Here is a 12,083-nt window from a genome sequence, read left to right on the forward strand (position 1 = left end):
TATTTATACTTCAGTTAAAGCAACAGAGTGTTTGCAGACCTACAGAAATCTCACGCTGCGATTCAGAGATGTACAGTGAAACATTCAAGATAAACAGAGCCTCAAGTAAACACATAACTGCCAGGTTATCAATGTGTAATGTAGCATCCACAATGCAGCTCACTCTGTATCGTTTGGCTCCCTTTGTCCACAAGCAGCATCAGGTTTGTTTGTCCTCACTCTCTGTGTACATTTGTGCTGACACAGCATTTGGACAGGCCTTTGGGATGAGCTTTTTTTTTTTTTTTTATATATTCAGGCTTCGTGTTCAGCCAATGTGGTCGTCTTGCTGTGGTCACCATGTAAACAAGAGCCCATTACTGTGGAGATGGTTGCCAGGCAGGACAAAGGACAAAGGTAATGGAGGGGATGCTAAGAACATGTCCAGCTAGAATAAATCTCCCTTTGCAGTCCTCTGACGGATCTCTGGCCATCTGGGAACAGACCCATCTGCACTTTCAGGCTGAGGCTCTGTATATTGGATTGAGCCTCAATTGCTGATGAAGCATCACTTGAGAAAGAGAAGAGCAAGGAATGGATAGGCAGGGTAAACAGATCTCTAGGTTTAAATAATAATTATAATCCATACGGGTTGAACATTCAGTCATAGTCGTATAGATACTGTGAGCATCAGAGGTGAAAGTATTGGATTACAAGTACTCACGTAGGGCTGGGCGATTTTGCCTATTAAAAAAAAAAAAGAAGAAAAATTTTTAGTTTTGATTCAATTTTTTTTTTTTTTTTTTTAGTGCACTTAAAAATGACTGCAGACATCAGATATATTGTCAAAAGTACAACTTTATTGCTGTGATTGTCCTCAAGAGTTAAAATGCATAGAACAATCCCAAAATAAAAAGTAAATGAGGCATTCAACAATTTCAAGCTTTAACCCAGGTTTAAGCAAAAGTGCAACAGCAACTTCACAGTAGCTTAACATTTCTGATTAAGAAATCAGATAACTACATATTTTATAATATATAACATTACAATTAAAAAAATAAACTCTTCCCTTAGCATCTCAGCATAGTGCAAATAAAAAATTAAACATGCCTGTGGCACACATATAACCTACAAATTCGATTAATCGATTAAATCGATTTTTCGCCCTGCCCTATACTCACATTACTGTAATTGAGTTGATTTTAGGGGTAATTTTTTTTTAGTATATTTCTAAATCAGTAATCTTACTTGTACTCAAGTACGTTTTAAAATAAGTGAAGTAATTTGTTACATTTCTACACCTAACAGTTACTGAGTAAATTAAATGACCAAACAACAATCAAATAGATCACATCATAACCAGATTTAAATGTAATGCATTGCGCCCAAACAGCATTGAATGCTGGTTATTTTCTCAGTTTCATAAATGTAGCTATACTTAGCCTGATCATTTTTTTTATTTGAAATTGAATTCATTGGTGTTATTTCATTTGAAAATGAATTGTACATTTTGAAAAACCTTTTATTTTATACAGGTACGTTTGTGGAAAATAGATTTTAGTTCCAATTGGGCAAGATTTGGTCTCTTGCTTTTTAAATTTATACATGAGATGTTTACTGTATGCGAGGGAAACGTGGCAAGATTTATTACCAAAAATAAACGTGGGGGGTGAAAGTATCTAGTAACTTTTACTTTGAGAACTTTTTAATGGAGCTACTTTTTACTTGTACTTGAGTATTTTATGTATGACTTACTTGTACTTCTACTTGAGGAGGATATATCAGTACTCTTTACATCTCTGGTGAGCACTTTACCGAACACATTAAACTGAAAGGAATTGTTGACCGTTTCCAGCTGCTATATGCCATTGGATTCATATCAAAATCTTGGTGTGGATGGTACATGGTAAGATAAAGCTAAGTGGTACTTGCTAGATTGTGGTGAAGCTCAAGTGTCCATAGATACTTTAGACTGAAAGCCAGGATAATAATAAATTAAAAAACATACACAAACTGCAGAGGCTTTCATTCTGACAATGCTCTGTATGCATACAGGGTATAAGTGAACTGTCACAAACACAGCACTGCATTATGTGTCAGTGCACCTATTTACAGTAAAACAAATAACAATATGATGCCAATCAGCCAAAAATGCAGGGAATAAAAAAATCTTTCTCAGCACATACTCAAATGAGTGTTAAACACCTTGATATTGACCTGGCTGCCATACAATACCCCCGTGAGGACTGCTCCGAAACTTTGTTACAAGTCTGTTTTAGTTTTAAAGCAACAGTTAAAAAAAAACCATGTCACCTTGTGAATAATACCTTTGGTGGACTAGTTATCAAAATATTTTAGGCTGAGTGAAAACTGGAGCAATCGAGCTACGAGACGAGATTACCTTTTGCCTCGGGCCGGCCTTGGAACCATAAAAGTGAGAAAAGAGTCTGCCTAATGACGAACACACACACACGCACACACATTTCACAGCTACTTTTGTACGTGATCGCTAAGCCTTAAGGAAATACAGCAGTTATACCATCAGGTGACGGATCTACAATCACACACGCACATGCACACACACGCACACACACACACACACGCAAAGACTTGCATACAGTCAAAGAACAACTCTACATCAAAACCACAGAGATTAAAGTATGATATGTGCTGGGAAAAAGCTACAAATATTGGATTCAGACAAATATCTACTTTCATAAACACTCACTGTGAACCAAAGACAGATCTAACAGCACTCAGAGACTAAATATTTGTTTAGAAACATGGCTTATCTCCTTTTCACAGACAGATTTGCTTTGCCTTATCAGTTGCTGAGTTGAAGTATTGTTCTATTTGATTTACAACAGTCATAAATCATTGCAGAACCTGTAAAGCCCCACTAGGCACCACACCCTTAAAGAGGTCGCCCACCAACATCCCTCAACTTCTCTCTTCCTCTCTTTTTTGTACTATCTTTTTATAATGTGTAGAGATCATTATTGATTGTGTAGAAGGACAAAGCACTCTAAGTCACAAGTCATTGCCACCTTTTGGTTTTAAGTTTAACCTTCTGAGGGAAGGCTGAAAACAACAGTGAGAAGATTTAAAGATAAAGGGATTGAGAATGAATGTGCAGGAGGGAGTGAGCAGTGAGGAGGGTAACTTGTTTTTATTGTGTCTTTGGCTTTGAAGTCAGGGCCAGTGAACTGCACCACTTAATGGTCTAAAATGTTTGCACTGCCAAAGAAGGCATCAATGGAAGCCAAGCCACAGCAAAGCTAAACGTCTTTCTGGTGTTTTTTTTTAAAGGCACTTTTTGACCTAAAGAGTTGACCCATATGAGTTATTTTAAATGATTCCTAAGGCCAATATACAGCGCTTAACAGTATCAATGTAAGTTTGGAGGAGACGGAGGGTCTTTTGCCAGGCTCACACCGCGGCTACAGTCTATGGGCTGGAGTAAGGGCTGGAGGAGCAGTTGCCACCGCAGCACTCTTCTCCCCGTCGCCAGAGACCTGGTGCTCGGTCTGCCCTACTCCCTGGCCTCGCCACCGTTGTCGGCCCCCTTCGCCGGGGGTCGGAGGAGATGGCCTGACACCGGCCGCCGCGCCGACCCTCCGCAAAAGGGGCCGACGACTGCGGCAAGGCCAGGGAGAAGGGGGGGAGCGCCACGGATGCGGCGAGGAAGGCTGAGCGCCGAGGAAAGGAGGGCGACGGTAGCGGCTGCTCCTCCAGCCCACAGACTGTAGCCGCAGCACGACCAAGCCCTTAGAGCCAATCCTTATCCCAAAGTTCCAGGTCAACTACTGTCTGCATACACAATCAAAAGACAAGGGAGACTAGCCCGACTGACTGTTTGTTGATTTTTGCTTGTGGCCACTAGGGACGCTTGCGTGAAAGTTACCGGTCTAGCGCCCCTGGTGGCCAAAAGTTACGCAGTGTACCTTTAATGTCCAAAAATCATGCATGTTGGGTCAACTGGCTGGTGACTGAGGAACAGTCCTATAGCATTGGGAGTAGGAATTGACAGACTCCAGCTTTCACAAACCCCTGCATACAGATTAGCAGGAAATCTAAGCTGCATATCATTTTTTTAATGAGGCTGTTTGTAAAAAGTATAAATCTTGATAAAACAAGGTGTATCTTCACATTATTTAAGAATGGTGAGAGTGGAATAATTTGTCTTTTGGTCTTTTCAAAGAGATTTTAATATAGTGACCTTGACAAATCGATACATCGTTGACAGGCTCAGTTTTGTATGCAACATATAAAACTTGTTGAAGTGCCCACAAAGTGCATTTAGGGTAATACGTTATAATCCTGTTTGTTATCCTGACTTGCCCTACAAACTTGTTTATTTCCTCTGAGGGAAAAAGTTGTCACTCAAAAAATCATTGCCGAAAGCAAAAACAGCTGGGGTCACGAACACTTTCATTACCTCCGCCAAGGAGCTCATATTTTCAGACATGTATTTGTTTGTTTGTCTGTTAGCAGGATTAAGTTTTAACCAAACATAGACATAAGAGGATGAAAGATTCTAATAAACTATACAGGAAATCTGGTTCAATACAGTGATTCTGGATCAGTTTCAGGAATTGAAAGATCTCTTATCATAGGCAAAAACGCAAAAGTTCAGATCTGAGTTCATAATTATGTTATGTAAGGTTGGTCTCTAAATTACAACACTGAGTATCAGCTGGATTGTACCCAGATTGCACATTACATTTAGATTATTTTAATAAAAGGGGGGGTGCCCGTACATTTGGACCTACTTAATAATTTTTTACGGGCATAGGCATTCTTTCCTGCACAGATAACTACTAATATCTGGCAAAGACAACAATTGACACTTAGCTCTTGTTTTATCTCTCAAATAAATCAAGGAAGTTCTGCATGTGTGTGTGTGCGTGTGTGTGTGTGTGTGTGTGTTTGTGGAGCGAATTTCTCCCCGACGCGGTGTCTGTTCGACCTGAAACATTTTTGACTGCCTGCACATAGGTTGACTGTGTGCATGCATTATTTTGGACTTATTTGGTGTCGCAAAACATTTATTTAAATTTCATTTTGAACGCAGATTAGCCCGGACAGTTTGCAGAAATGGAATCTATTCAGCTTTTGACCTCAGTGTGAGGGGGCGCTAGCGCACCATCTACATCTATTAATTACAGGACCGTCTGCGTGTGTGTATGTGTGTTTGTGGAGTGAATACCTATGGGTTGAACAGACTAGTCGACTTATAGATGAAGTTATTCTTAGTCTGCTCGCTAAGTTACATTTGTTTGTATATTAATTACTAACCTTGAATGATAAGCACCCTTGCACAAATAAATGTTAAATGCTAAATAAATAGTTTTATTTGTACAAAAGTATGTGTCTTTTATCAAATTCTACCTAAACCGCTGCATTGGTGCAAACTTTATCAATTTATCATGTGCATGTCCCATAGAATTAAACCAGGGAAATTGCACACGCTATTTTACTTTGCACCCGCACATTTACCCCTTTATAACACTAGAGAGTACAGAGTATGTACACCTCTTTGTACATCCAACCTTCAAACACATACTCATTTGGCCACAATTCACAACTCTACTTAAGGTCCTCCCACTATATGAATACATACTTCCGACGAGTACTGTAATAGTAATGTAATGTAAACATTCATAACAGGGAACATTATCACATTAACAGTTGACGGAAAAAATTCTACATGTTTCTCAATCCAATGACACAGTAGGATTATGCTTCTAGAATTACTTCATTTGAATAATATTAGTAGTAATAGCTTGAAAATCTTGGTTTCTGTCCAGGCTAAAACCTCAATTCTTTTCTCCAACTTGAAAGGATTTGATTGAGGCAAAAGCTAATAATTAGCTTTCAAACCTTGAAGCAAGTTTCCTTTGGATTTAAAATAACCAAAAGTCCAATTATTCAGAGCTTCATGTTGATAGCATCGGTAGGCTTTGTTGATATGGCTATGTTTCCTTCCTGTCTCACTATTACCTATTGTTGGTGTCCTTGGGTCATTCACTTCTATTGGTATGCTATAAGAATAAGCTTCATTTTGAGTTTATTGTTGCTTTGTGCAAACAAACGCTGAGAACACCTGGGCATTCACTGTAACCTCTGTTTATGATCAGCTTAAGGCCTTGGAAGCAGCGCTGAATTCATTGTAAAACAATAACAGTGGCTCTCAGCGCGGAACTGTGTGTCCTCTCCCACCCCTTTCAGCATCTAGTGGCATAACCGTGTGTACTTCTTTTATAAGCAAAGAAAGTTAAGGGGCCGTCTATCTTCTACTACCCAGATGGATGGCTAATTATAATTGGATCCCAGAGCCTCAGACTAGAATAAAGATGGATGAAGATGGGGTGGGAAAGCAGGAAGAAAAGTGGAAACGATGGATGACGGGAGATGACAGCATGTGCTTGCTGCACATGCAGTCCTGAAATAATAGCCCCCCCTTCTCCTCTGTCGTTTAAGTACTGTAAGAGGCAATCTCAAACGGCTATCCTATTTTACTCTCAGTTAGCCACAGCCTTATTCCAGATTGGATTTCCTGTGAAACATGACCACTTGCTGGTAGTGAACGCGGACAAACTTTGTGTTTGCAATGGCAAATGACCAATGATCCTCACTAAATGGTTGGTTTAACCACAGTGAAGGTCATATGTCATGAGGGTTATTGAGCATTAAAGAACACTGCATGTTACATAACGGGTAGTAATGGCTTATTGATGAGGTCTGACATGCTTGGGTAATTTATGACTAAAGTGTATTTATTCCAAATCACAGTAGTCGCAGTAAAAAAAAGTGAATAACATAACAATAATGGCTTGATCAGAGAGTGAGGTTATTTTCTTTATGCTGTGGTCTACGAGGCTACAAACAAAGAACAGTAAATTAATTGAGATGTAACACATAATGTGCTGAACACATGCCAGCAGCAGCTGTTAAAAAGGTCAGTAAAATCCATTTTAGTGGCGACAAAAGTTGGCATTAGAACGTTTTGATAAAGCACTCATTTACGTGACTTGCAAATATATGACTTTGATGAGGTTTACTTGAAAGGCTAAAACGTAGCAGTGGCATCAAGAAAGATAGTCCATCATTTTTAATTTACCAATATAACCTTTGGAACATTTTTATGAATTTAGTATTGAGGGTACATGCAGGAAACTATCACAAATCAAAGTAGATCAGACTAGTCCACGGACTGATCTTAAAGTCCTTCATCAAAGTTATGTTGTTTGCTTTGCTCTTTTTGAAATTTTAGTTCAAAAAAGTTTAGAAAACACATCTCTGAATAGGCTCAGGCATAGCATACTACTTTTTCTCTAACTATCTATTTAGGCTTGTGTTAAATAACATGGAAATCTACCCTAAAGAGTGCCCTATGTAGGCTGATTTCTACTTCAAAATAAAACGCCATGTCAGGTTTTACAGACTGAGTCTGATGACTTATTTTGAAGCCTGAGGCCATGTCATTTGACGGCGTTTCATTTGACGGAGATTTTGCTGAGACATGAGTCAGTTCCGTCTGATAAATGACAGGTTTTCTTGATACCTGACATCTTACTCTGAGACCTGAGGATGTCCTATTATGTACACCGTACAGCCTCCAACACATTAGCCAAGAGGATGGCATGTGTTGTGCCTCTCCCTGAATTGTTTCTCCCATATTTCCGACAACCTTTTCAATATGTGTATTACAAGAGACCAAGGGCACAAACAGTGAAGAGCTAATTTGTTCATATGACGCAGCTGTTCAAACTATGTTTGTTTTTTTAGCTCCAGTTTTACAATGTATGTTAATGTCAGTTCCGGCTGTGTTATCCTTACAGACAGAAGTGAAAGTAATTGACATAAAGATGACAAACTCACCGTTTACTGACAGATTTACTGCTAAACCTACTGCTAGTTGAACTGAAGCCATGAAAGAAGGATAGTCTAATTGGAAACATGAAGCAAAGTGAGCAACTTTGTGGCTGACAATGAGGATGAGCTATTCAAGTATTTCTAGTAACACAATGAAAAATAAAGATATTATCATGTATCTTTGCATTGGTGTTACAGCCCCTCTAGGCCGTGAACCCAAAGGCTTGAGGGGCCGCAACATAAATGATGCCACAACAGAAATAAAGGTTTTCAACATATTTCAAAAGAAGCAACAAAACGAAACAAAAGGGACAGGAGATCCTGGCCAAACAAAACAAAAGTAGGAAGTAGCATTGCATTTTATGATAGCACAGAGAAAAACACATGGTCACCACAGCACAATTACCCCTACTATACACAAAGCCAGTAAAGCAAAATTTGCACCAATCAAACAAAGCCAAATGTCACTTGTAGAGAAGCTGACCCCAATGATAAGCTCCCCCACAAAAAGTCATCTCGGACAAGCCCCCAATTGATGTTACGCCCCCCTCTAGGACGTGAACCAAATGGCTTGAGGGGCCACAACATAAATGACATCACAACAGAAATACAGGCTTTGGAAGTATTTATTAACAAAAAGTTATTAAAAGTAGCAACAGAATAAAATAAAAGGGACTGGAGATCCTGGCCATACTAAACAAAAGTAGGGAGGAAACGCACCCAGCGTCCACCCTCTAAACTACAAAAAGTACAAGATACTAAATCTACATATTGACGAAAACAGAACAACCACAACTTGTGCCTCCTCTGAGCCCTTTTATATAGCTCCTCCTCCCTCTCCACCTGATTCATGATTTGAATCAGGTGTGTTGGGTGAGAGGGAGGAAGGGCAGGCTGAGAGGCCATGAGGCACCAGCCATAAACCTTGGTAAATACGTTGATGCCTTTCATTTATTGTAGAATTCCTGACCTATGTATCATTCTGAATAGGGATGAAACGATTAATCGTAAGGCAGTTAAAAATCGAATCGAATCGTATCGGGAGTTGAATGAATCGTTACATCCCTAATTCTGAACGTCATTTTTGTTGTTGCAATGTCTGGTCAGTATTTTCGTGTTATTTTAGGAGATTTGTGATTGTTACGGGACTTGTTTGTTGAGAACTCAACTCAGTAAAAATAAATTCAGATGGAATTTCATCTTTTTTTGAAAAAATATGTTATTTTATCTATTACACCAAATTATTCTAGTTGTGATTAGAAGAAAATGATAAAACAGTTCAGTTCTATAATTAATAATGACTAAATGTTTCACGAGTAGCCTCTACAAAGTCATACACTGTCTAGTTTGGTTTGCTTAACAGATTCCTAACTTGCCATATGATGCCATACTTAATATGAACTACATGACCAGTGAACTTTGACATTAATGTAGAGCCCTTAGTCATGTTTTAGGGAGATAACATCATTTATTAAATTAGATTCTACAATCCTCTTCCTGCTGTCTATCTTGACATTTGTAAAAGAAATTAATAACCTCAAAGTGGTTCTCCTGGTAAAATAAAGGTTTTAATATTAATAATAAATATGGTCCGAAGGAGTCAAATGACCAGATGAAAAAATCAATATTATTTGGAGCCAGTTATTGGAGGTAATGAATAACCTTTTAGGATGATGTCAGAAGCCAGAAGGGCATGCTTTAATTTAAAAATAAGATTTCTGTCAGAAATCTATGTTTATGTATAATTCGCCTATGGTCTACTGCCGGTGATCATTCATATACATCAATATATGTAAGTTCATCCTTTGTCCTATAAACCCCTATATAAATGGAAACGATCGCTGAGTGCACCCAGCCAATTGGCTTCGACTTCCTGTTTTTGACACTGTCAATCAAAGTAAATGTGGAACCGTGCACAGCAAACAAGTAAATATGATTTTGGCTCTTACCTGACCCATAGACCTATATTAATGCGATCTTGTTATGTTCCGCGATGCACTTGTAGAAAAGTAGAGGCATGGCTTCTGGTCGATTGGGAGACGCAGGGGAGGAAGTGAGGCTGTTTAGGGCGGGACATCGAGACGTTTCTCAGAAACTCCGGATAGCAGCTTTAAGGCATATGGCATTAAAAAAAAATGAACTAAATTTACTGTAAACCTAAAGCTATCAGAACATGTAACTCAAGACACAGTGAAATACTAAAGCAACAATAGTTAAACCCACTGGATGGATTAAAAATGTAATATTGCAGATTTAATCTCCTAAATGGTGTAACATATTACACTTAAACTATGTGATAATCGTAACGGCTTCTTTGATACTGATTAGCCCCACTAATTCAGAGCAAAGCATTCAGGTGGAATATTAATATGAAGACAAAGATAAGACGCTTTAGTCAAGCTTATGTTATGAAATGAATGAAGCCACCTCAGGAAATATGGGTGATAGAGCTAATCGTTGACTTCACTGCAGGTAACCCAAAGAGATATTGAAAAGCCAGAGGGAAATCATTTAGACTTAGTTAAAGTCAACACTGCTGTCAAGTTTCTGCTTCTGATGATGACTGTAATAGAGTATGAGGCCAGACCTGAGATGAAGATTGTTACTCAAACAGATGCACTCATTTACAAGACAGAATAACAGAATAATGACAGAAAAATGGACAGATGCAGCCCTTTAATCCAGCTGTATGTGATAGCTAATTTAGGGACAGAACAGCATTCGGGCAAAAATTGCCCCTCGCTATGTCCCTTATTCTCTATTATTCCTTTCTTTCTTTGTACACTCCTCTTTTCTGGCCTTCTACAGCTTTACTTATTTGAGACATTTGTTGTTATCTTTTAACTTGTTTCTTCAAACATTATCGGCCACTTTTCTTTCCTATCTTTCCTCTGCCTCCCATTGTTGCAGCAAGTTTTTAAACAGATTTAAACTACAACCAGAGAACATGTGCTAAAATGGATGACATTAATCACAGACAAGGTGGGATTGGGGTGCTTACAATGGATGGAGGCTGATAAGCAGAGATGAGGGACGATATAGTGGTGTAAGAGATACAGTAAGCCACGGGTGGAAAAGGCCTTGGTGAGAGAGCGAGAGAGAGAGGGGGGAGAATGGACAGTAGAAATATGTGTCGGTGCGCACATCCGAAAAAAAACAAACACACTATCCCTCTCAGGTGCACAAAAAGTGTCAGGCTTGCATGGCCTCAAACTACGATTACCAGCTGAGTTTGGTTAGTTTTCCATTCTTTAAAGGTGCAAAAGCCGGACTGTTTACCCTCCTTCTAACCTTCCCACTGCTAATTCTAAGCATCCACAATGTCAACACAGGATTCGCTCGAGTGTTTTGTTGTAAAACATTTAGAAGGAGAAAAATGTACAATTATGGACTATCAAAGACCACAATGCAACAATCTTTTGTTATTGTCTATAAATAGAGCAGTTAGAAGAGAGTTACAATACAACTTATTATCCAACAGTTAGACTTCTTGCGGATCATATCACTCCGCTGTACAGCTGATTTAAATACCGTTAATTACTGTTACATCTTGGGCTGCACACAGCAGTATCACTGCATTCACACTGCAGCTCTTAATGCACCATTTTTTCAAAAACTAAGATTTTTTTTGTATGTGTAGTCATTTATATATCACATTAATATAAATGACCACACACACTGTGGCTCAGGGGTAGAGTGGGTCATCCAATAACTGAAGGGTTGGGGGTTTGAATCACGCCCTAGCCAAGTCATTGTTGTTTTGTCCTTGGGCAAGGCACTTTATCCTTTATCCACATTGCTTAGTATGAATCTGGTGTGTTGGTGGTGGTCAGAGGAGTTGATGGCTCACTTCAGCGCAAAAGAATGATTGGAACTGGGAGTGAGAGACTATACTATGGGTTAGATAGGAGGACAGTGATGATCGCTTTTTCTCTGCAGAAACAGCGTCTTGGCCTTACTAATTTGGTAGAAGTCACTCTCCACATTTGTCCACATATTGATGTTTAACATTTTCCAAAGTCTTACAAACAGTTTGATGCAACACTTTTAGAAATGCAAGGAAGAAATTCTTCTTCATGATGCAGTGACAAAGCATTTTGGAAATTCACATTGGACCTCAAGATAAAATACTCCACTAAAGTAAGGTGAATATTACTGACAAAGGGTGTGTAGTGTAATGGGAAAATAACTATCCACAATTATTGGGGTGTCCCGATCAGTTGTTG

General features: G+C 38.9%; 2 protein-coding genes across 3 annotated transcripts in view; both read right to left on the reverse strand.

Annotated features, from left to right (window-relative positions):
- LOC114467603 (DNA topoisomerase 1) overlaps positions 1–12,083 on the reverse strand; it is a 703,770-nt gene that overhangs the window by 444,285 nt on the left and 247,402 nt on the right. The gene's annotated exons all lie outside the window — the stretch shown is intronic.
- The window catches only part of kcnd3 (potassium voltage-gated channel, Shal-related subfamily, member 3), a 156,391-nt gene that overhangs the window by 14,511 nt on the left and 129,797 nt on the right, over positions 1–12,083 (reverse strand). The gene's annotated exons all lie outside the window — the stretch shown is intronic.

The sequence above is a fragment of the Gouania willdenowi genome, chromosome 7 (genome assembly GCF_900634775.1).
Source record: "Gouania willdenowi chromosome 7, fGouWil2.1, whole genome shotgun sequence".
Lineage (NCBI taxonomy): Eukaryota > Metazoa > Chordata > Actinopteri > Blenniiformes > Gobiesocidae > Gouania > Gouania willdenowi.